At 38.8% G+C, this 23,734-nt stretch overlaps 2 long non-coding RNA genes across 4 annotated transcripts; one reads left to right on the top strand and one right to left on the bottom strand.

Annotated features, from left to right (window-relative positions):
* Positions 1-17,775: 17,775 nt before the first annotated feature.
* Positions 17,776-19,283, top strand: LOC112175785. Of its 2 annotated transcripts, none has more exons than XR_002926636.2 (4): positions 17,776-18,037; positions 18,296-18,388; positions 18,656-18,744; positions 19,009-19,283. It is a non-coding gene; the product is annotated as an uncharacterized LOC112175785 (long non-coding RNA). The 2 variants fall into 2 exon arrangements; XR_002926635.2 differs by having other exon boundaries at positions 18,296-18,415.
* Positions 19,284-21,411: 2,128 nt separating this feature from the next.
* On the bottom strand, positions 21,412-23,656 carry LOC112173702. Of its 2 annotated transcripts, XR_005804603.1 has the most exons (6): positions 23,026-23,656; positions 22,434-22,570; positions 21,989-22,036; positions 21,848-21,886; positions 21,668-21,726; positions 21,520-21,540 (listed from the first exon to the last, which is right to left on the bottom strand). It is a non-coding gene; the product is annotated as an uncharacterized LOC112173702 (long non-coding RNA). The 2 variants fall into 2 exon arrangements; XR_002925667.2 differs by having other exon boundaries at positions 21,412-21,726; positions 23,026-23,654.
* Positions 23,657-23,734: the final 78 nt, after the last annotated feature.

The following is a 23,734-nucleotide window of genomic DNA, read 5'->3' as shown; positions in this document are numbered from 1 at the left end:
CTCACTTATTTAAAACGAGTCTATACACTATGAAAGAGCATAGTAAATAGGCTAAGATTATAACAAAAATACAAAACTTAAATTTCTTAGAGCCTATACTACTCCAAAAGACTCTAGTTTCGCATGTGTTATGCATACACATAGTTTGTTGGATCAAACTGCAGGGATCCCATATACAAAACCCTAGAGAATTAGGTCCCCTCATTTCAGTCCACAAATGGGACCAAATCCAAGAAACATTCTCAACTATTCTGGACACCCAATACTCCCAAACTGAATTGGGCCATCCATCTGATCTGAGCCACCCAACTGATTTGGGCACCCACCTTCCATCTGAAAGGTCAGCGTGCCCTGAGAAATCCTCCATCGTGGCCATAGACCGGAGCTCCTCCGCTACCCCACAACGTTACCCTTGCAAGACCCTAAAGCAGACAACTTTGTCGCCGCCCCTGCAAACCAGATCCCATCGTCGTTCAACGCCGTGCTCGCAGTAAAACGCCGCCTCGCTACCCTTATTGCTTCCCCAGCACAGCGGAGCACACCTACACTGCAGTTCGGAGCTGCCACATCCCGTGCCGCCCCCTCACAATTAATAGCGTCGGATCAAGATCAACTTCCATAGCAGGCCTTGAGCCGCGTCGGATTCGACCAGAATCCCGACTGAAAACTCCTTGGTTAGGTTTCTCCAGTGTGAGAGTTTGGCGGTTGCAAAAACCTCTTTCTTCCCAGCAACTGGTTGGGAGCTCGTCGAATGAGATCGATACTGGGTCACCACGAGGAGGCAGCGAGAGGCGGAGAAGATTTCGCTTGGTGGTTGAGCCAACCGGCATTGCTTAGATCCCCAGCCATGACGGCTAGGGTTTGCTAGAATTTGGAAGAGGCTGCGTCGCATTTTTTAGCAGCATTATACTGTCCAGTTGACCACCTCATTACACACTTTTGGATGTGTTCTATACATTACCAACGCATTATTTCTAACTATATTAATTCAAAGACTTCTAAACTAATCCTAAAAATGAAAATTATGTGAGTTTTAATTTGAAAGCAGCTTTAAATAATTCATTGATTTGATTATTATACTATTGGAAATAATAATTAAACATGGGAAATAGACGTAGGAAAGAGTAAGAAATGGATTCACTTTTCAAGTTTTCATGGGTTGGGGGATAAACAATGTACTATAGTTAGGCATTTAGGTCTCACCACAATGAGTATTGGGCCTCAAATTATCTGAGTATCTAGTTGGCAATGTTAAATAAGATGGTTACTCTTCTTTTTCTTTAACATCAATAGAGTGTTGAAGATCTTTATAGAAAGTACATGCATGTGATGATGGTTTGCTTACATTATGATCTTGCCAAATAAAATAAAGTAGCATTGTCACATCAAATTCTGAAACTGATATATTGTAATAATGGTGGTACTGTGATAGTAATTCATGGGCAATGATATAAAAACTAAATCAGCTATCATACTTTTCACCAATGTCCTCTTTCTTTATTTTTTTCTGAAGTATGGTCATGTGAGTTATGTCACTCAAAAAAGTACTATTTTTCAGAAGCGGAACCATCATTCGACCTGACGGGGTCCGAACCACCCCACTGTTTTCTACCTATATACAATTTAATATGTATGCTGTTAAAAAATAAATTAAGCTTGTGAAATAGATTATACTGGACCCCCCTTCCTCACTCTACACTCCACGTGATCAGTAAATAGTAGTAGCAAAACTTTAAATAAATTGGAAAATGAATAGACAAGACAGATTGATTGGTATAAAAGAAAAAAGAAAAAGATTTGGTTGGTTGTTGTCATAATAACTTCCTGGAGTTTATACTGGACGACCCCCCCCCCCCCCCCCCCCCCCCCGGTCCTCTCTGTTCACTCAACGTGATCAGTAAAGATTAATAGCAAAACTTTAAATAAATTGAGAAATGAATAGACAAGACAGATAGATTGGTATAAAAGAAAAAAGATTTGTTTGGTTGTTGTCATAATAACTTCCTGGAGTTTATACTAGACCCCCCCCTTTAACTTTTTTCTTTTTCAAGGTATGGTCGTGTCATCAGGAACCGTACTCACCGAGATATGGTCATGTCATTAGAGCAAATGCACTCATGAACAATTGTTGTTTTGCTAACCAAATTTGTACTTCTAATCCACTATTCACACTTCAAATTTGAATAATTCATTAAAATTATAATTTAATTAACTAAACAATTAACAATTAGATTAATCATACAATATTAATTTAATAAAAAATTAATGCATAAGTTTTAAAAACAAATAAAATTGTATTTACTGTATAAATATCGTTCCCTGACCGTGCAAATGTCACTGACCAAGTAACTGTAACTGGCCACGTAACTGTAACTGGTCATGTAACTGACCATGTCACTAACCAAGTAACTGTAACTGTAACTGTAACTGTAACTGTAACTGACCATGTCACTAACCAAGTAACTGTAACTGGTCATGTAACTGACCATGTCACTGACCAAGTAACAGTAACTGGTCACGTAACTGACCAAGTAACTGTGATTTGACCATGTTGGAATGAGGATATTTGTTTTCCGGTGATCGGGCACTCAGTCTTACGTGCCCATGAATCACACAATTGAATTTGCGCCTCGATAGACCAATTGGTATCCGAATCTCCCATTGTCGAATGATAATTGAAAGAAATGAAGAGAAAATTGATGGAGGAAGAAGATGGAGAGGTAAAATTGTTGAAAATTTTGGTGTGAGAAATTAAGGTGAGGAACTAGGTGGGTGTGGAGCCCACCACCAACAGTCGGGCAATTCAGTTGCTGATTTTTAGTCATCCAATCAATCGGGCAGGTGGGGCCCATTAATCAGTTGGGCAAAAAACCACCACTGCATTCAACTTTTCTCTCTTTCTCTCTAATTGGTCATCCAATTGGTCCACTGCTGCATTTGCTCTTAGGAACCGTACCTCATATCATTCTGGTCGTTCCCTCCCTCCCTCAATTTCGTTTAATTAGCTCCCTCCCTCCCTCTCACTTTTGCCTTTCATATCATTCTGGTTACTCTCTCTCTCTCTCTCTCTCTCTCTCTCTCTCTCTCTCTCTCTCTCTCTCTCTATTTTGTCTAATTATGGTTCATGTATGTATCTTGATTCGTGGATTTATGGTAGATTTGTATGATTAGGTTGTGCTGAACTAGTTTTTCGTACAAATTTGTTTAGCTATTATTGATTTGAACAAAATACATGCCACATTTTGGATTGTTGATCGGAAAATTAATTGAAGATGACTTTATGGTCTTAGAACCTTTGTTTCCAGTTATTGAATTGAGTGAGAGTAGAGAATTTTTCATGTTTGTGTCGTATCGGGTTAGTATTGTTTTATGAACAAGATTAGATTGATTAATTTTGTTGGTTATGATTGAAGATTGGTATATTTAGGACCTTGGGAATCCAGAGTTTTCACTGTTTTCGTATCGATGAGTTTGACATTAGATCTGACATGTTTGTGATTACCCTAGATGTATGCCCAATTTTAGGTTATATAAATCTTATTTAGTTTTTAACTGTTTATCGATCATTTGAGTATACAGTTGGTAATAGGTATATTTGTGGGATTTATATCTGGCTTGTGTAGTTTTTTTTTGCAGCACTTTGGTGGTTAGGTTGATATGTGTTTAGAAGACTAATCAGATTTTTATTTGATTGCAGTGAACACGTGCAAAAATAGAAACACCACCCCTGAATGTGGATAATATGAATTATGATGAACGATTATATTTGATTAAGTAAGTTTTTTTCAACCCATTTTTAATTCTTACTCGTGTATTTGTCTTTAGCAGTTTAAAAATTATATTTTCATTTTTTAATATTGAGTCACCCATTATTTTTGTTTAATTAAAACTCCTTTGGTTAAGTTTCTCCAGTGTGAGAGTTTGGCGGTTGCAAAAACCTCTTTCTTCCCAGCAACTGGTTGGGAGCTCGTCGAATGAGATTGATACTGGGTCACCACGAGGACGCAGCAAGAGGCGGAGAAGATTCCGCTTGGTGGTGGAGCCAACCGGCATTGCTTAGATCCCCAGCCATGACGGCTAGGGTTTGCTAGAATTTGGAAGAGGCTGCGTCACATTTTTTAGCAGCATTATACTGTCCAGTTGACCACCTCATTTGACATACTTTTGGATGTGTTATATACATGTCAACGCATTATTTCTAACTATATTAAATCAAAGACTTCTAAACTAATCCTAAAAATGAAAATTATGTGAGTTTTAATTTGAAAGCAGCTTTAAATAATTCATTGATTTGATTATTATACTATTGGAAATAATAATTAAACATGAGAAATATACGTAGGAAAGAGTGAGTAGAGAAATGGATTCACTTTTCAAGTTTTCATAATGTACTATAGTTAGGAATTTGGGCCTCACCACAATGAGTATTGGGCCTCATTTTAGCTGTCCATGTCACCAACTTTAGCGTCATACTTCCATTTTAGTCCCACTTCAAAGCCGAAGTATCTTTCCGTTGAAAATCACGGCACCGTTTTACACTGAAATGAAATTCCCAGCAATTTGTCCTTTCAAAACCCTCCATGTTCCCGCCAATTTTACAGCAAAGCCAAAGCTTCACGTCCAAAAACTTCTCGGAAAGATCTCCGGCCACTCCAAACCCAACCACAGTGGAAATTCCGTTCAAGTCTTGACGAAAAATAGTAGTAGCTTCTCAATCTCGACGACGTTCAAGGACGAGATAGAGCAAGAATTGGAGAATTCGAGCAGCGATAAGAGTTGGATTCACTTAGTGGGAATTGGAGGCTGTGGATTGTCTGCGCTGGCCGTGCTTGCACTCAAACATGTAAAGCTTGATTTCAAGCCCTAATTTTTATTATAGTTGCTCATGAAATGGCAGTTGGTAGTGATAATTGATTTTTTACATTTATTTATTTTATTTTTTGTGTTATCTAGCTATTAGTGTTAATTGAAAGCTGGAATGTTTCTAGGTTTATGGATTTTACCAAGTGACATGGAGTTTTAATAGGGTCATGAGGTTGGTGGCTCGGATATGGGATAAAGCAGCTTCATGGATACATTGCAGGAAGCCGGGGCATGTTTTATATCGTTCATTCAATGAGAAATATACAAAGGAGCAGTGCCTTAAGATTACCAGACGAAACAAGTGCTATTCCTCAAGACAATATAGAGAATTTGTATGTAGAGTACGTTGGTTGGAGTTCCCGTGTTGAGTATGGCTCTATTCGATTTGCCAATTGAAGTTGAAGCTACATTGTTGACATTTATTTGCGTGTGATTTAGAAGGTGAAAATTGATTTTGTGTACGTTTTCCTGCTAGAAAATGTGATGGGGTACGTTTAGTTTATTGGCCTAGCAGTTTTTAACTTTTTACCTGTTGGTAATTGTGCGGTTCTGCTAGGATAACAAAGCAGGCTATTGTGATCAGATTTGGTACTTCAACAGTTTAGAGCCTTGTTGATTCGTTAACACTATACAAGTGTGCCACGTTGGTTGATCGTTGGGTTCCTTATCATAATCATTTTATGATACAAGTACACGCGAGACAATTGGTTAAGACAGCTGATATTGGGCTATATTAATCTTCTTGGTGTAAACGGTAGTCATTGTGAGAAATATTATAATCTATTATCCTTGTTGATTATAATTATGTTGGCTTAACATTGTCAACATAGGTTTATATAAATGTTCTCTGTGATCCATCTACTACCTATTAGATAAGTGTAGCCGAAATGAGCAAGTGGTTTTACGATAACTTTCGGTATTTCGGCTTTAAATTGCAGTATTAGCAGAAACACGGAAGTTACAAGATATTGATACCTCTGTGATGAATCTAGATGGTTGAATTTGATATAGTTCTAAACCTGTAGTCATTAGATTTTGAAGTTGGTTCTCTCAACTGATCTTTTATTGTTATCTGAGTATGTAGTTGGCAATGTTAAATAGATTGGTTACTCTCATTTTTCTTTAACTTTAGCAGAGTGCAGGAGATTTTTATAGAAGATACATGCATGTGATGGTGGTTTGCTTACATTGTGATCTTGCCAAAGAAAATAAGGTAGCATGCACACATCAAAACCTGAAATTGATATACTATAATAATGGTGAGAGTGATTCACGGACGGTGATATAAAAGTTATGAGCTACCATACTTTTCACCTCATGTCCTCTTTTTTGTCCTTTTCCGAGTAGTATGGTCATGTCACTCAAGAAAGTAAGTTTTCTGTCCTCTTTAATTTTTTTCTTTTCCAAATAGTATGGTCATGTCATTAAGAATAGTACTCATTATATCTCTTCCTCTTCAATTTTTATCTTTTCCCAGTAATCTATATAGTCATGTCACTTAGAAAAGTAGTCATGCATGTGAACCTGCATTTGAAACTTGAAAGTCAATTATGACATTTAGGTATTTCAATACGATAGGGTTCTATAAATATTATGCATTGAACCAGTAATAATCACTTTGCTTTGTAAATTCCAGTAGTTTCTTTAGCTTCTTTTGCTTTTGTTATCGTTCGTCACCGCCAGCAATCCACCACAACTTTTTGCCTTCCATATTGTTAATAATAAAAAAATCTATTCTGAAACTCATCGTATATAGTATCTTAGTCTCTTTGTTTTATTTGGCGAGATCTTCTAACAAATATTTTGTTGGTCTTTACTCTTATGAGTCCCATCCTTGTCAAAAGGAAAAGGCACAACGCATTGACGGCAATACATCATTTCGAGCCTTTATGAACTTTTCTAAATCAACCTTCGTAAGAATGGATTAGGGTTTGTTGAGTGTTCGACAAAGCTACAATCATACTGAATTGTCGTAAGAGATTGAAAAGTAGCTTCTAATTAAGCGAGACTCATATAAGTATGAGTACGAGTATACAAAACTTCTACTCCAAACACATGTAATGGAGCCTGTTGAGTTAAAAATTGCACAAAGTGTAAAATATCACCTAACGTAATTTTACTTGTATTCATTAACATAATAGAGTTTTAATTATTTCGGGTTTGACTGATTCAAGACATAATGTGTCTCTTAATTACAATCCCTTGTTACAAGGGAAACACCTTTTGATTCCATTTATAAAGAAGTCAGTGTGTGGTTGTTTGTTTTGCGGCTGCACCCGAATTTTGGAATGGGTTGCCTACGTACCCGAGAAGGGATCAAGCCACTCGTAGTTCAAGAGTTCCAATGAGTGGATGACCCATTGGAAGGCTTGGGTTTTTGGAATAGGAATAGTGTTTGGGATGCGGTTGCATCTACATTATTTGATTCTAGATTGCCTACATACCCTTGCGGGATCAAACCACATGTAGTTCCAGTATTTGGGATTTAAATGGGTAGATGACCCATTTATTTTTGGATTTGTGTTTGAGATATTTGTGAGGGTTTAGAGCCCTTGAATTTGCTTTTGGGTGATTTGGGAATGATTTGATTTTTCTGCTGTTTGGGTGAATTTGACTTGTGGAGTCAGAGATTCGGATTTGCTAAATTTGACTGGTGGAGTCAAGGATTCGATTTGAATTTGTGGTTGCATATAGTGGGTCGCTAGATTGCCTACATACCCTGTGAAGGGATCAAACCATTATAGTTCATAGTATTTGTGGATTTCGGGTATTTGCCTTTTCCTTGGTTTTGTACCAAAAGGATCTTCATTTTGGGTTTCGAAGCATTTTTTTACGAAACCAATATTCGGGTATTTTTCTATTTGGACACCCGTAGCGTCAAGTTTCGCCGATTTCCTCAAATGGGTCCAAATTTGGATGTGGGCTTTGCTTGAGGGTTATGTTGCTTGGTCCGCACCAATCAAGGCTTTTGGATAGGGGTGTAAATGAGCCGAGCCGGAGCGAATACCAAGGTGATCATGTTCGGCTCATTTGTTTTTTATCGAGCTCGAGCCGGGCTAAAGCTTGAATTTTTTTTTCCATGCTCAAGCTCGGCTCGGCTTGAATATTTTTCTTATGCCCGAGCTAGGCTTGGCTCGGCTTGATTTATTGGACGAGCTCGAGCTTGAATAGGCTCGGCTTGGCTCATTTGACTTTAAATTTAAAAAATAAAAAAGATAGAATTTTTTTTTAATTAATAATCCAAATTTGATGTCTGACCATCATACAAATCCCTTTTGTTGTCTAGAATAAACTCAAAATGATGAATCAAACTCAAAATTGCACTTAAACTAATTAAATAAGAATGGGGCCAACTCAGATTCTCTTCCAATTGAAAAGAAATGTAATAAAAAGAATTGAAGAATTGAGATTAGAATAATTATATTTTTATAGTATAAATTTCATTAGTCGAGCTTTAACAAACGAGCCAAGTTTTAACAAGCTCGAGCTACTCATGGAAAATAGGAGCTACTCACGAGCTAGACGAGCCGAATATATCCTTGCTCAAGCTCGGCTCGTTTTTTTGCCGAGCTTAATATTGAGCTCAAGCTCAGCTCATTTATCTTACGAACACGAGCCGAACGAGCTAAAATCGAGCCGAATACCAATCGAACACGAGCTGTATCGAGCCTACTTACAGCCCTACTTTTGGACCCCAAATTTGATATGGGCACTCATAATGTCGAGTAAACTCCGAGTCACACTTTTAAATTTTCATCTGAAACCCGAAAGCAGCCTTCGAATGTTTTGGGCCACAAATTGCTATGGGCACCCAACGGCTAAACATTTTGCTCTTTTGTTTCTCTGACTTCTTTACTTGTTTCTTTCTTTTTCCAGGTCCAGGCGAACTGGAGGCGATGTCAAAAATGGAACAAGGCCGCTCCTAGAGGTGCGATCACACTTGGCCCTGGATTTGGATGAGCCTAAACTTCTCAAAGCAATTAAGAGATTTCATTGCCTGGAGCCTCAACTTGGGAATAGAAAGAACTCAATTCTGAAACTTTACTTTTGGTTCTCTTCTCTTTATCAGCCACTCGATCTGCTTCTGAAATTGCTTACTGGTGTTAAACTTTGGTTGAAGCGAATTTGAACAAGGTAGTGCGCAGTGGCTGTATTTTTAAGCCAGTAACATGTGTTTATGAGCTCAATCTGAAGATGAAGTAGTCTTTTGGATCCATGCTTTCACCGGCAATAATTAATTCAACTTCATCTGTTTGCAGGTGCGACTGGGAGAGACCCACATATGATCATGTTTTGTCTCTACACATCCTGACTTCGACATTTGATCTTGCTCACCCTTGTATTAAATTAATCATGTTTAAAACAAAGCTCCAGGACAACAATTAAACAAGCCTTAATTGTTTTTTTTTTTTTGATTGGGGGGTCAGCGTTAGCAAGTTAGCGACACACACACCCATGCAAGGTATCCCTGTCACGCCCCGAATTTTGAATAAGAAATTCAAATCCGAAACATGAATAATTACAAATACAAATATCAATCTAAAATTTTCTTTCAGAGTAACACGCCTCGCACCACTCAATATTACAATACCCAACTCCTCAATTTCTTATTTCAGCACATTATCACAATTTCCAAATTGATAAGTTCAAAATGAACATAACGAAACTCACAATAATGCTGTAACTCAAATACCACTACTCTAGGCAGCCTGATCACCTCCTCGATTCTCCTGACCTGTAAGATTTCCCGCTACACAAATATATATTGTGTACCGGGATTGCAACAACACAAACCCGGTGAGCTTGACAGCCCGTATGAGTAAACGAAAGGATTGCACAAATTTAATATAACAATTTCAACTCAAGCAATTGAAATTGTAGTAATAACACAATCACAACAATCACCACAAAATCTCATCACTTTCTCACTCTCACATATATATATATATATATAGACACATATGAGTTACTCTCAATTTCGCTCATAAGGTCACTCAATACTTTCTCACCCTCACATATATATATTATACACTTATGAGTCACTCCCCGTTACCCTCATAAGGTCACTCAACATTTGGCAGACAGATTAGAGCTCTAACTGATCGTAACCACCGGCTCGGCGCAAGAGTGTGGTTCACGATTTAATGCTATTAGTAACCACCGACTCGGTACAAGAGCGTGGTTCACTAATAGATGCCATGGTCACCCCCGTGACCTATTGATCTCCACAGATCAATATATCTCAACAAATCAACAATTTATTGTTTCTCAAACAATAAACTCAACACCTCACTCAATATATAATTTCCTCAACACAACCGAACATCACGTATATTTTATCAATAATAAAATATGTATAAAGTCATTTGCACATGTATTAACAGCTATAAATATTATAGCATTAAATATAAATATTTAGAACTTCTGTTCGTGAATGAACCATGTGCGGTTTACTCACCTCGATACTCCCGCTGCGTCTTCAAATTAACACAAAACACGCCAAAAAATTATACGAAAATCCAACAGTATAATTGTATAAACTGCCATTCACCATCAATTTAACCCAAAATCAACTTCAATCAAAACCAACTCAACAACCTCCAACTTCTCCAAAACTTCACAATTATACGAAGATCCAACGATCGGATCTTCTCCCATGACCACACAAAGTCATAGGGACAGTCATACGATCAACATATCAAAACTACAAGTCCATCGGACGGTCCGATCTTCACAGATCACAAATCGAACGATCGAAATCGATCGAAATCGCAAAATTCATAATTAAATCATACGATATCCAAAAATTATGAATTATATATGCATACGATCGTATTGAAACGTAGAACCTAAAAATGTAAAGAAAACACATTTTTGACCCCCGGACGTGGCCGGAAAAGGGCCGCCGGAAATTGGACAGAGCCTCCGCCGACCACCGCCAATGGTGTCGGGGCCGGGCTGGTCCTCTTCATCTCATCAAGCCCAACAATTTTTCTAACTAGCATGAAGTCTGAAAATGACCGGAAGGGGTCGAAATTACCTAAAACAGTCGGGGTGGCCGGAAATTTTCCAGAATCCGGCGGGCTTGAGTTTTCAACGTAAAAACTTCAACCTCAGGCCTCGATCCCTTCAATAAAGTTGTTCAGATCCTCACTCTGAGTTCACCAGTCCAAGAAACATGCAAAACGACGTCCTGTAGCTCGAGATATTTGAATAGATAATTCCGGTTCAGTGAGGTTGCCTTGCAGCTGCTGCTACGGGCTGTGTCGCCGTGCAAGGTTGCTTCTGGGAGCTTCAGGAGGTTGATGCGAACCTGTGGATGGAGTTTGAGAAGGTATTGTGATCGGTAGCTCGAACCACCATGATTGGATTCCAATTCGGGGCTGGACGAACCAGTCTCTTCGCCGCCGTCTTCCGGCCGTGCTGTGACCCAAAACCGCCGTAGGTAGCTTCGCAAGGCTGAGACGAAGCCACTGAAGGTTGTTTGGTGCCAAATGATGGTCGGTGGAGGAAGAAAAAGAACAGAGAGTTCTTGCTCTGTTTTTGCGTTTTCGGACGAGAGAGAGAGAGAGCTGATTGAGCTCTTGATTTTCTGATTCTTTTAAAACCCACCATCACGACAAAAGTACTACTCCTCCATTTTATTGCCCAAAACCCGGAACCCACAATACTTTGTTTGAAAAGTAAAGTAAAAAGAGAAAAGGGGTATTACAATCTATCCTCCTTAAAGAAATTTCGTCCCGAAATTTAGATCGCAAGTCCATTTCTCCCGATTAAGGTTTTCTGTAGTTCATACAGGAAACAATCAACCATCAAATCTCCATCTTTACTAACTGTAGTAATCGACAAAGCTATGGCACTATGTATGAAAATACATCCCAATAGCCACTAAAACAATTCAACACTACGACATTCTTTCGCAATCCACATTTCTCAAAATTTCAACACAACAATTGCCTCAAGCAACACACACCCAAATCACTACGTGGTATTGCACAAAAAGTTATTTTCACACTAATCGTCACCCTGTACTGGCATATAAGTACAGTGACACTCTCACAAGGCAATGTGTAGAAAAACAACGCTGCACTAAATCAAGAAAAAAAAATAATTAGACACCTCCACAACGTCTTCTTATTCAATATGGGCCACTTGGGCCTTCTGTGGGCTCAGGGAGGGTCCACTAGCACTTGTTCACTCAACAGTGATGATGGCTTGGGCTTGCTCATTCCTTGGGCTAAGCACTAAGGTTGGCCATTTGGGCCAAAGAAACCGAACCAACAACATTTCGAACCGGCCCAAACCAATTTGGGCCAAAAAACTCGGCCCACTAACCTCCTACTCGGCTCGGCTCGGCTCAACTTAGCCGTACTGTTTGGCTGCATTCGGCTCGGCTATAGTATGAAGCTCTACATACTGTACGTATGCTGTACTGACCGTATATACATCTGTATATCGTGCACATACGAGATCCAAAAAAAATATTTGTAAGAGGTAAGGTTCGAACTCCCGACCCTATACCCCAAGGCTTAGCTCCCAACCACTGAAGCAAGAGCTACATTCATTAATATATCCTCACGTGTTATATTTATTATGTCATAAGCGACATAATAAAATAAAAGGGGAGGCAAGGTTCGAACTCTTAACCTGGTGTATGAAAACTTGCCCCCAACCACTGGAGCACAAGCTGTGCTTATTATAGTATGTACAAATGTTATACTTATTATGTCCAAAACGAACATAATAAAATAAACGAGAGGCGAGGTTCGAACCTCAGACCTCTAGTACACAAACTCAGCCTTCAACCACTCGAGCGTAAGCTGCTCTCATTATTAACCATACCAATCCTTTTATTTAAACCAACTGTTTCAAACTGTTTCAGCAATTCGGCCCAAAACACCCAAACTGTTGCAGAAAACCCAGCCCAACGTATCCCCAACTGTTTCAGAAACTCGGCCCATCATGTCCAAAACTGTTTCTGAAACTCGGCCCAACACATCCAAAACTGTTTCTGAAACTCGGCCCAACACATCCAAAACTGTTTCAGATACCCGGCCCAACTCGTCCAAAACTGTTTCTGAAACTCGGCCCATCAGGCCTCCACCCACAGCTACAGTGATGGTCTTGATCCGAGACAGGCCCAAGTACGGCCCACTTGTGTCACGGCTTATCCCTTCCGTGATTTACGGCAGTCAAATCTTCTTTCGGCTAAAGCTGTCTGCCACAGCGCCTCGAGATCCCTCCTGTCCCCCTACGCGCTCTACACGCGTCAACAACTTTTCCGGGTTTCAGGGCGACTTTAATCCAACGCGTAGAATGAATCACAGCGATCGTCCATCCAACGGTGGAGATCTGTTCACCTCGCTCTATAAATAGGTGCGTTCTGAGAAAGTGACTGTTCCCTCCAAAGGAAGAGAAATTTCTTCTGAGCTTAGCCATTCTCTCTCAACTCTTCAGCCTTTCTCTTCTCAAATCTCCAATACTTCTCTCTCAATTCTTCAGCTTTCCTCTTCTTTCAAAACTCAATCCTTTCTTCTTCGATTCAATCCTTCTCTTCTGATCTTCTCTCCCATCTAGTTGATTCAATCCCGTCTTGCCTCTGAACTTTCAGATCTCCAACACACCATCATCATCCTTAATCCCCTTAACAACAACTCCCTCAAACACTCAACAACTTTACTCTTCGATCTTCACATCCCCTCAACCCATCACCATGGAACCACGAACTCTACAACTGATGGAGCTTCAAACCCAACAACAGATGGAACTACAAGCCCAGCAACTCATCGAGGAGGGAGGAAGCAACCAAGCAGCCGGGAGTAGTGCCAACACGCCTATCAGGCCAACCACTAACCGGTGGACTCCCACACCAGCTCAACTGAGAATCCTTCAGGGGCTCTACTATGACAAGGGTTACAAGTGCCCAACTCCAGAGCAGATTCAAGAAATCTGCCTTCATCTGAAACCGTATGGGCAGATCGAGGACAAGAACGTCTTCTTTTGGTTCCAGAACCTCAAGGCTCGTGAGAGGCAGAAGTTGAAGGAATTTCGGAACGTTCGGGTTGGTGGATCTCTCGATCTCAATTTTGGATCCACAAGTTCTACTGACGGTGGCAGATCCATAGATCTCAACTTCGGTTCCACCGATTCTACTGGTGATGATGGATCGATCGATCTAACCCTTGGGTTACAATCATTCATGGAGCAACGAGGAGGAGATCACCAGGAGGTCGAGACTCTTCCTCTGTTCCCTGAGCACGGTGTAGACATCCTTGGTAACCCGAAGACTACATCCGAGGAAGGTAGCGCATTTGGTTACTATTCCAGTGGCTCAGGCGGTTACAATAGTGGCTCTCCCGTTTCTCTTGAGCTCAGCCTCAATCCATTCGGAGCCGCTGACCTAGCTTAGAATAGTGTAGTCCTCTGTTTGTTTATTTTGTAATCTAACTAAATCAATAAGATTGAATGCATGTCGTCTTTTCCTTAAACAACCAACAACGACACCAAGGATCGAACCTTGGTCATCCAATACATTATCAAAACCTTAGCCGATTATGATGCACGCATCGTTCAGAATGACGTAAATAAAAACAATCATTCAAAACCTAACAATCAATTAAGTCACTTAGTGGTCTAGCTAGCATCCTCTTAGCCAAACCAAACACAAACAATTCCGTCGCTAGAATTAGGAACTAATAAAGCTAAACACTTCCTGAGTTAACTAGGAAGACCCACATCCTTAGAGTTACTCGTACCAATCTTATAACATCTCAACCATTTCATAAATCAATTGCTCCATCAACTTACCACAATTCAAACCCTATAATTTCAATATTCAGAATCCAAATCAAACTCCAAATCACATAGTAATTCACTTGAAACACTATGGACACCCAACCATGTCACCAAAATCAATACCCAAAATTGCATTTAACCAAATTCACCTATCATCCATAACGACAGAAACACACTCTCGTCTAATATCATTTACAGAGAGTAGATTCTAATCTCTCCATTAATTACCGACCAAGATCAACTCCATTGCAAAACTTTACTTAGACCTAAAACACAAAACAACCTCAAATTCACTTCAGTCTATCTCCATACTACGATCCAACACTTAGGAAAACTAATTCACAAAATCAATTCCCTTTACTTAAATAAAACTATGACCACAAGTCATAATCAGGTCAACAGACCAAGGTGTCCAAACGGAGGATTTCCAATCCAGTTGTCTTTGTGTATCGCAAAGTATAGTTCCAAAATAATGCTCGCAACATCAACTACGTATATAAGGCACGTCCCGCAACTTGATTCAGTTTCTGAATCACTAATACTACTACTAGTCCCAATTCTAACAACAATCCTGATTCGGAAGGAATTATAGTACTCAGCGACAGCCCAACAATGGTTGCTCATCTCTAACCATCGAATACAAAATAAAACTCTGGTCTCGCACCTTAAACCCTGCTTAACAACTTAAAAGCACAAGGAAGAATTAACCACAATAATTTCTTCCCTAACCACAACCCTACTCACAAACTTCACATGAGTCAAGAATCTCATGCACTGATTAACACTCTAACCAAAATAAATTCTAACAAATGGTTAGTTCTAACAAATGGTTACATTACACTAAAGGAAAGTATTCAGCCCCAGCTGAAACTTCACGGCCATCCCTTTGCATCAATTTGTCTCCTAAACCAAAATAGTCTTGAGAATTCTGTCTCATAATCTCTCACACTCCTATCATCTTGAGTATAATTACCTCAAAGCCGCATTAAACACGTATCACAAGTCAATTTCCAAACTCCACTAAAACAACTCGATACAAAACAAGATACCTAATCCTTGATACGTACATCCCATCCAAAAACATTTGTACATCTAACTTAAGAAGACAAAACTTCCATCAATTTACACTCGTAACCATACAAGGTACGTGCATAGGCCAACATCATGCCTTCAACCAAACACCTCAGCAACAAAAAGAACCCCACTTCCATAAAACAATTCTCACTGACTCATCAGAATTAAATCTAGAGGTTCCCATTCCTTAAAGATTATATCTCGCTGCAACTGAACTTATTCTGATACGAACCTCCATGACAACTCATGGTCCTAAGTACTACTCCTTTCGAATATCCAACACCTAAGAAGTATAGTATGCTTGGCTAATACAAGTATAACACTTAAAACACAGTATAAGTCTAATACAAATCCATATTAACCAAGTCAATACTACAGGGAAGGTATTCACGTTCCTAAAACGACCTAGCGGCCTAAACAACTCCCAACACTCACGCATACCCAATGACTTAGCCAATACCGAAGAGCATACGATGGGGATCCGCTGCAGACGGGCCATCACTCGGAAGGTATTGACACGTCACCAAATATGCACCTTACACTCTGATACCAAACTGTCACGCCCCGAATTTTGAATAAGAAATTCAAATCCGAAACATGAATAATTACAAATACAAATATCAATCTAAAATTTTCTTTCAGAGTAACACGCCTCGCACCACTCAATATTACAATACCCAACTCCTCAATTTCTTATTTCAGCACATTATCACAATTTCCAAATTGATAAGTTCAAAATGAACATAACGAAACTCACAATAATGCTGTAACTCAAATACCACTACTCTAGGCAGCCTGATCACCTCCTCGATTCTCCTGACCTGTAAGATTTCCCGCTACACAAATATATATTGTGTACCGGGATTGCAACAACACAAACCCGGTGAGCTTGACAGCCCGTATGAGTAAACGAAAGGATTGCACAAATTTAATATAACAATTTCAACTCAAGCAATTGAAATTGTAGTAATAACACAATCACAACAATCACCACAAAATCTCATCACTTTCTCACTCTCACATATATATATATATATATATAGACACATATGAGTTACTCTCAATTTCGCTCATAAGGTCACTCAATACTTTCTCACCCTCACATATATATATTATACACTTATGAGTCACTCCCCGTTACCCTCATAAGGTCACTCAACATTTGGCAGACAAACTAGAGCTCTAACCGATACCCCCCGCCATACCCCGCCATACCCTTGCATTAGGGCGGGCCGGCCCGACCCTTTTAAAAATAGGGTAGGGAATGGGCCATGAGAATGAAACCCGGCCCGACCCTTCGGCCAGGCCCATTTGAGCCCTTTAGGCCCGCCTGAATAAGACATAATAATTTTCTATTTTTTCTATTTTTTAATTATGTTTCTCTTTTTTCTATAATATGCAATTTATCTCTTTCTTTGTAATTGATTTCTTAAACTTTGTTTTCTTTAGTTTTTATTTTATTTGTTTCATAACAATTAATATTAGGAGATTTAGAGAGATAGTTAATTGAATATAACCACCTTAACTAATATTAATAAGGGTTAATGATAAAAGAGATTATTCTGAAGTACTTTATTATAATTCAGGATGCACAAATATCTCCATGATAATTAAGGTCACCTATTAACAACATGACACTGAAAATACAAATAATTACAAAACTGCCACTGAAAGCACTCACTTCAAGACGCTAGGCCTCTCTAATTTCACATTCGACAGTTGCAGTTTGCAATTTTGTCCCCTCTGATCTCGTTTCCGCCGCCTCCTCTAGTTGGTCCTCCCTCCATAAGGACGCCTTTTTCTCCTTTTTTTCACTCACTCGTTCAGATCTGTTAATCGAAATCCTTCTAATTTCTGAATTCCTTTCTCATTTCATCTTCGTTGATTAAGAATCCTCTGTTTTTAAGTTTTGTTTTCAATGCAAAGCTCGTTCACTTTCATAGATTTTTTCTTCTGCCTTTTCAAATATGTTAAGCTTTCTGCTTCCTTGCTCTGTGTGATTTTCTTTTTGATGATGACAATGATGTGTTTCTTTGTTATAGGCAATTAGTTCATTTTGGCTGCAATTGATGGTGTGTTTTGGCCTCCTCCACTCCAGCGTCCTCTTCGAGAATTCCGATTTCGTTCGAGCTTGGACCCGACGACAATTACAGCCTCTAATCAGAGCCCTCCTCTAGCCAAATTCACCAACCACTGCCGCCAGCTTCCGACTGACTTTGGCGTTTTACCATGGCTGTGTTCTTTTTGGCAATCGACTGCTCTTCTCTCTTCACATCTTGAAGCTTTTCACCAAAACCATAAGCAGGTTGCTATAATAATATGTGTTGCATGAAGGGACATATGTTTTAAAAGAAAATAATTTGAGTATTAATCTTCAGTTGACTCATTTTGCATGCTTAATGATCATTGGAGTCCACATCTTCTCTTGTAAGTGGAAGGGGAAGAAAGTTTCTTGATTCCTAGCCTCACTAGTATAGATAGTCTATTCTTGCGGGCTTATTGGTGTGATCCCTGAAGTTTCTATTATTTTCTCTTTATTTGTGCTTGTTTTTTGAACATGCAGGTTATTAGCAAGCTTGAACGCCGCACTGTTGCCTACCATGAGTCAGGGCATGCATTGTTGGTGGACTAACTGGCTTTCATTTGTACCTTATAGGTACCAATCAGGTCAGACATCTTCTTGGTATATTTGTTGGTTTAGCATGAATTGCTATCTACATGACTCTAGTTGGATTTGTTTCATCATATGTGAGAAAGGACGGACTTTAGGTCTAGTTATAGTAAAATGGTCCATAAAGTATCAGGGCCATGACTAAAGTGGTTGTACTAATTCCGTAAGTGTCTCACATGCTCTTGATGAACTTGACTAATGGAAAAATTGTAATTGCCGGCTTCTTAAATTATTCTCGTTATCATTTTTCAGGGGACATTCCTCGAATCAAGAGATAGACTTGGTGGCCGGTTTCATACTGATTACTCATTTGGTTGTCCAGTAGATATGGGAGCATCATGGTAAATTTATCTCTTGATTACTTTTATTATAGTTTGGTTTGTACGTAGTTGCATGTTTCATAAACAAATCCTCATGAGCAGTGATGTGGTTATGTACTTTTCCCAGCCCTACATCACTCTTCACATTTTGATGAATTTGTGGCAGGTAAGGTAAAGTAGATTGATTATCTTGTTTGTTGGGCATGGGAAGTAAAACTAAAGTATATGACACTTACATCTAATGCACGAATGCCTAATTTCATGTTGCTACCATATTGTTTAAAGTGTGCAGTGAAGCAAGAGCACAACCCAATTCCCTAAAAGCAAGAACATGGAAGCTTTTAAAGAGCTTGTCTCTACCTGTAATGGCTGCAGATCTGCTCTTATCTCCAATCTTCATTACTCCTGATAATCACACTCTTGCTGGGTTTAGCTTCGTTCAGTATGTAATACTTGTGTCAGTTTCAATTTGATGAATGTTTAGTTGTAGACAAATAAAATTGTGCTTGTTGCTTTAGTGGGTAAATTTGTATTTTAGCATCAGAACCTTTTTTGGATTAGATTTTCAGTTGAAGCTAGAGTTTCTGTGCTTTGAGGGTGTCATTTTTTGCTACATAAATCCCTCCCCTATTACTATTGCTATCATATGTTAGGAGTTGCTTCCAGTTTTCAAGTATCGCAAATGAATGGAAAGAATTGGATATTTTGAGCCACTTTTGTGTGGGTGATTTTCATCTTGATTGATAAATACTATTGTTATACACATTGCATGTCACTGTCATACACGTCACTAACCAATTATTAACCAAGTCACATTGCATGTCACTGTTATACACGCCACTGACCAAGTCACTGGCTAGTGAAGTCATTGGCCAGCTCAAGCGCCTAGTTACTGTTAACCTCATCAAGTCATACGAAAAGTCACTTATTATGTCACTGTCAATCACTAGTAAAGTCACTGTTAATTACAAGTTACTGGTAAAGTTATTGACTATGTCACTGTCAATCATTGGCCAAGTCACTATCAATCCCTGATCAAGTCACTAACTAAGTAACTGACCATGTCACTAACCAAGTAACTGTCAGTAGCCAAGTTGATAGCCAAGTCACTGTTAATCACATGTCACTAACCAAGTAACTGTCAGTAGCCAAGTCACATGTTAATAGCCAAGTCATTGTTAATCACATGTCACTAATTAAGTAACTGACCATGTCACTAACCAAGTAACTGTCAGTAGCCAAGTCACAAGTTAATAGCCAAGTCTATGTTAATCACATGTCACTAACTAAGTAACTGACCATGTCACTAACCAAGTAAGTAACTGATCATGTCACTAACCAAGTCACAAGTCACAAGTTGATAGCCAAGTCACTGTTAATCACATGTCACTAACTAAGTAACTAACCATGTCACTAACCAAGTAAGTAACTGACCATATCACTAACCAAGTCACAAGTCATAAGTTGATAGCCAAGTCACTAACTAAGTAACTGACCATGTCACTAACCAAGTAAGTAACTGACCATGTCACTAACCAAGTAACTGTCAGTAGCCAAGTCACATGTTAATAGCCAAGTCATTGTTAATCACATATCACTAATTAAGTAACTGATTATGTCACTAACCAAGTAACTATCAGTAGCCAAGTCATAAGTTGATAGCCAAGTCACTGTTAATCACATGTCACTAACTAAGTAACTGACCATGTCACTAACCAAGTAACTGATTATGTAACTGGTCATGTCACTTACAATGTATGTGACTGACCATGTCACTGACGTTGTCATTGACATGGCCTGTGACTTCACTGGCCAGATCACTAGCTGGCCTGTGACATCGTTGTCAATTCCTAGCCAAGTTACTGGCCACATGTCACTGGCTATGTCATTGGTTAAGTTATTGTTAACCTCAAGTCACCTACAAAGTCATTGACCATGTCACTAAGCAAGTTGCATGTCACTTACTATGTCACTGTCAATTTCTGATCAAGTTATTGTCAATTCCTGGTCAAGTTACTATTCATGCCATAGGCTTTGTCACTGGCCAATTGTAAACTCGAGCTTATTAGATCAATTAGTTTTTATATCTTTTTATCGTGTAACTGTTGTGTTTAGTTTTTCTTAATGAAACATTATTTTTATAGACTCTTTACAGCAATTCAAGTTTTAGGCATCTTCTGAATTGATCAAGTCATTATCATTGGCCATGTCATATTGCATGTCACTGGCCAAGTCACAGGATGTCACTAAAAAATTATCATATACATGTTCACTTGTGTGTACATTAATATGTACATTACAGCTACAATATTTGTCAACAACTTATATATCATGGAGTAAACTTTACGCCTTTATAAAATGGAAGCCAAATAACATAACAACTAACAAGTTTAGCATTGTTAATCTTCCCTCATCCACAACAAAAATGAATAATAATCTCAACAGAAATAAGGGTGAATATGCCATCAACAGAAATAATCCCATATGTACAAGTTGCAAAATACAAGTGATATGAGTAATGATGCAAATTTTTTGGCAATAAAAGCCCGTAATACATCCACCTATTAGTTCAAAGTATTGATATCTCAAGTATCAATATTTGTGACAGTAACATTACTCCACTAAAATCATACTTCATAATTTATGGATCATTCCAGGGTCCTTTGCAGACCTAAGCACCCTCCTTCATTTGGACATGAGCAATCTCCCCCAAGGAAGTCAGAAAGTTGACTTTTTAAATAGAAAGTTGCTAAAATTAGTTCAGTAACTCGAGCCATGAATCCAATCCATAACTGTGTTGTTGGTGGAGCCGTTATCCTTGTACTCCAACTCTCATTGAAAGCCAAACAACCACCAATCACCATATCGAACACCATCAGATAATGAAATCAAACATGACAGATCTTAGCAAGCAGCATAAACTTGTAATGAGAAAGTAAACTACCGAGGACTGGTTCATTGGCTTTAATACACACATTTGCTCCATTGCTCAATAGTGTTTCCCTGTTCATTCAGAGGCATATTATAATTCATAAACAATCATTTTACTTCACATGCAGGCGAGATGGGGAGGACCAAAAAAGGATACATCAGACATAAGGTTCAAAATAACATTAACACTAACCTTGAGAAAAATACCACAATCTGTCACATGAACAAGTCCCTGCATCCCATTATATGTGAAAAGTTAGAGAATAATCATAATATTATCAATAGAATGTGAAGATAGAACAAAGCATGATTTAATTTAGATCACAATATGCACCTTCATGACACCGCCCATGAGAAGTGCTCTCCGTGCAAGAAATTACTTCTGCAGACAATAGTAGAAATCAGAAAGGCCAAAAATTGAGCTTTTGCATATCTAGCACTACAAAGAGGTTTTGAGGAGGCTCATCCACGTATTATCTTCACAGTAATTCATGTTTCACTAAACCCTTTCTAACATCAAACAACACCAAGATCAACTCATACCCTTATATTTTGCTATCTTCACAAATTGTTTTCTAAACCTTTGCATAATCAATGAGAAGAGAAGCTTTACCCTTCATGTTACATCGCTAAAATATAAAGGGTTTCTTTATATTAATCATTAAAACTTTTCAAGAATGTGGTTACTCTAGACCTTCCTCAAATCAAACAAAAGCTATAATAGTACCTCTTTAAGAACTATTTCTCTACATATTAGCCGCTGTTGCAAGAGTACGTACCTCTTTATGCTCTTTAAGAGTATAGGTTTACGATCCAATGTCTTTATTTTTATCTCAACAGTCGGTTCAGACCCATCCATCAGCTCACTCATTGGAATATGTTTAGCACCATTACTCTTCTCAGCTCATAGTGATCCCTACAAAGATGCAAGAGTAGAAATCAAGATCATTGTACTTCTTTTTCTCCTCATGTATGATTTTCCATAATCTAAACCACTATGGTAAACATAATTTCACTTAAAAACAAACTCTTACTCACTGTTCTACACTAACAGAACTAAACTTAATTCCAAGTCTGCAAACATATAAGACAAACAAAAAACTGAACACTATGACATTGTATATCAAATCTAAAGCTACAAATATGCTCCACGAAATCGCAACCAACCATTAAGTTACAATGTATATTAGCACTATATAGATAGTTCCAATTGACGGCACCCACAACCCATTTCAATCCATTACCACCAGTCAACATAAACATCAAACTCTTTTTCTCATTAAACAATTCATTCCTTTCTCGGCTATGATTATAAAGCTTGAGCTGAAAATTGATGAAAGTGTAAATATACAGGAATACAAATTTGGTGACCTGGGGACCATTTCTAAGTTTCTTCAATGGTATTATGCCTCTTACTGTCCATCTTGCTCACCAATACAAAAATACCTGCAAAAACCACCAATCACAAACCCGAATAAAAAACCCTCAATCATATCCAAGGTCTTGTTTACGTATGCATCAAATAGGCTACAGCCGGTATTGGCAGCGGCTTCTCCTCCGTAGATACCGAATTCGAGGTGGCGGGATGTGATTGGTCTGTCATCACTGTGATGGAGGCAGAAGTCGATGGTGGCGCTTTTCTTTTCTAAGTGGCACGAGGCATGGTGGTGTGAAGTGGAGCCGACGATGACGACTCCTATCGAAAGCGCGCCGATTCGAAACGACGTTGCAGCAAGCGAGAGTGGATAAGCGAGGGTTTTGAAATTCGAATCGCCGGCAAGAGATGAGTATGTTGCTTACGTGATGAGATCGAAGGGAGAGGAAGTAGAGGAGCTGAGCTGAACGATCTGGAGGGATCCGATTACCGGCGAGTCGTCACCGCTTCAAGAACTTGTACACCGATTCCAAAGACGCGTTGTTCTTCGCCATTCACACTATCTCGAGGTCTGTGTCTTTGTGTGGAGGAGAAGAAGAAGATACTGAAGGTAGAGAGAGAAAGTTGGCTTTAAGGGCAAAATGGAAATCAAAAAAATTAAATACTGACCTTTTTTAACATCACCTTATTATTCATAGGGACTAA

This window comes from Rosa chinensis, chromosome 1 (assembly GCF_002994745.2).
Source record: "Rosa chinensis cultivar Old Blush chromosome 1, RchiOBHm-V2, whole genome shotgun sequence".
In the NCBI taxonomy this organism is placed as follows: domain Eukaryota; kingdom Viridiplantae; phylum Streptophyta; class Magnoliopsida; order Rosales; family Rosaceae; genus Rosa; species Rosa chinensis.
This window is presented reverse-complemented; position numbering and strand designations above follow the sequence as displayed.